The following is a 3212-nucleotide window of genomic DNA, read 5'->3' as shown; positions in this document are numbered from 1 at the left end:
AATCGATTCGGTTCTCATAACCTTGAATTTAAGTTTCAGCCGTAAAAAAAAAAAAGAATATGCAGCTTTTTTTATTAAGAATATCACCATTTATTTTATTTTTGTAAGCATTGCCCTTAACAATAATGTCAGATAGACAATCAAGATATATCCAGTAAAATCACGTATATTAAAAAGCCAATAAGATATGGCTCAAATGGCATAGTCTTTCTATCTTCATTTAGAAGTTTCAGGTTCAAGTCTCACTCCTAACTTTAAAAAATAAAATAAAAAAAGAGCAGCCACCCGTTTAGATAATATTATTGTAACATTTTAGTTTTTTTAAGTCATATTATTATTCAACAATTAATTAATTAAAATTATAATAATTTAAATTTTAAATTTATAATAAAAAATTAAAAGATAATGCACTTGAAAAATAAAAATATTTAATCTGAAATTTAAAAATATGAAAACACTAATTTTAGTGAATTCCTAACTGATAATAAACAACCTTTTAAGATATACTCATAACTAATTCTATAATTATTGAATTTGAATAATCTTTGGTTATATGAAAATATGAAAAAACTATCTTTATTCTTTGAGGCTGGTACAAAATTAAATTCAAATTTAATTAGATAGATAAATTTGTTACAAGTTCATAGTAGAAAATCGCATTGTAATAAACCAACCTAACACACCAATAGTATTTTGAAAATATCTCAAGTTATAGTTATCCGATTGACTTGGTTATAAGTTCGTTTTAAAAGTAACTCAATTCTGTATAAATTTGTATCTAATAGGTATTTTCAAATTCCAAAAGTAGAAAACTTTATAGGGTTTACAAAGTGACAATTTAGATCGAAGATTTCACCTAAACGCGAATTAGACTTTTATAACACAATACACATACCTAAGAGCCATTTCAGTTCTTTCTTTCTCATTCTATTTCTCTTTTCTATACAAAAGTGCTAGGTGACCTTTCTCTCCTATCTTCTATTATTTCTATATATTATCATTCATATACTTTCTCCACTTTATTATAAGAAAAACCCTTATCCTGTCTCACTTCCATAAAATCATTTTAAACCCTTTATAAAACTATTCACAAATTTCATTTATATATGGTATGAGAAGATATCATCTCTGAACTATGCTAACTATGAAGACCAGGAATTTGGAGATTTCCTTTCTATAATAAATTCTTCACGTGCTACAATAAAAATGTTGAATAACGTCGAATTTACGTTGCACATTAGCGGAAAATTTATTGTCGGATTTATCGGTGGTAGAGATGTCAAATTCGTCAGATCAAAACAATACCAATAGATTTTTTCATTTCTGATGATAAATTTGGCAGTAATTATTGGAGGTAAAAGTAAAAGAATAGGCACGAAAATTAGGGGTGGATTTACTGTATGATTTATCTACCGGTAAACTCATTTAGTAAAACGCTACGTTTTAACGCACTGGAATACATTACCATTGGATTTATCCACTAGTAAATTCGACGATAAAGCTGACCTAAATTCAAAATGTGCGGCCCTGCACCCTCACTTTTGAAAATGCGTAGAATCACTTGCATCCTGCCTCGTCGCCTCAAACGGAGTTGCTCCTTCTGGCTCTGGCGATGTTGGAAGAGTTGTCACTGCTGCTCCCTCTGTCGTCAGAGCTACATCTTTCCTTTATCGTCTAGCTAGAAGGTTGCCCTCATCCCTTTCCCTATTCCATCCTATTTTTTTAATAAAAAATCCTAACTCTTTTTTTGCACTACAAGAAAAATGCTGAATACCAAACATATTTACCGACAGAATAACGACAATAATCTGCCGGTTACTGATTAAGGTTACAAAAATATGATATTAAGGTTACAAAAATCAAATATTTGGAATTGTCGTCGAATTTTTGCGGCGGATTCCGAGAGTAAATTCGACGATAATCTATTTTTTATTAAATTGGATGATCGTTACTATTGGGTAATTCTGATGGTAGCTTTATTTTTTTAATTTTTTTAACTATAATAGACTTCGATATTTAATAATTAATAATCAACTTCCAATTAGTAAATAATAAATTAGTAATTTATCTGAAAACAATGATTTATAAAATAATGTGAAATATCAAATATACAGAATAAAAATATTAAGAAATAAAATGCTGCTAAATATATCAAAATGAAGTCCTAATAACTATGGGTCTTGATAGTTATTGTCGTTGTAATCAAAACAAGGCCTGCTTGTGACACGTTAACCTGTCGTTATGCCTACCTGAAACAATATAATTATATCATAATATAATCAAAGCTTGATAAAGAAATACTTAAGATATAACTAAGGCTAGCGTGCATTGTAATTGCATATGATCTTACTAAATAAAGATTAAACATACAACATGCTAGTTAAACTATATTTAGGTTTACCTTATTCAGACTCATCATCTTCTTTCTTTGGTTCATCCTCCTCTTTTGAGGTAATTTTCTGATCATCGAACTCATCTTTTTCTTCTTTGTCTCTATTGACCCCCTTTTCTTCTTGAATATCATTGTCCTCTAGTTGTAGTGTCTTTTCATCTACTCTAAGGTCAATGATGTCATCATCCATATCAACCGACCTAAGGGTGATCGGATCACCAGTATCAACTACCATTTTTGAAAGAGTTAGGTCATCAATTTTGGTAAGATTTTTGACCCTCTATCCCATCAGACTCGATGCGATCTCTTGACTTAGTCTTAACCACAACCATCCAACTAGACTTGCATGACCTCGGATAAGGCAAATAGTATACTCATTGAGTCATTGTACACTTTGAGGTAGAATAAAAGGATCATAGTGTCTATATTTTCTGGTCATATTTACTTCAGTGATATTGTAGTCCTTTTGCTTTCATGTTCCTAGTCGCAAACTTGGATTATACCATTCACATTTAAACATGCACATCTTGTACTTAGTGCGACAAAAATAATCGAATTATATTGTACAACACACCATACCAATCTAATTAGAATGACCACCGCCTGCATCCTTACAACCCCAGATTCTAGTGTTATCTGTTTTCTTTTCCACTGACAATTGTAAAGAATGAAACATATATTCATTAACATTGTAGATTAGGTAGCTTGTGCCTTTATTCATTAGGTCCCAACTAAGTGCAACTAGTTCCAATTCTGTTGTGTCAATTAGATTCACTCTGACGTATTCTCTGAACCAATGTAAAAAATTGTTGAGTGATGT

This window comes from Arachis hypogaea, chromosome 5, assembly GCF_003086295.3.
Source record: "Arachis hypogaea cultivar Tifrunner chromosome 5, arahy.Tifrunner.gnm2.J5K5, whole genome shotgun sequence".
Taxonomy (NCBI): Eukaryota; Viridiplantae; Streptophyta; class Magnoliopsida; order Fabales; family Fabaceae; genus Arachis; species Arachis hypogaea.
Note: the sequence above shows the minus strand (reverse complement) of the source record.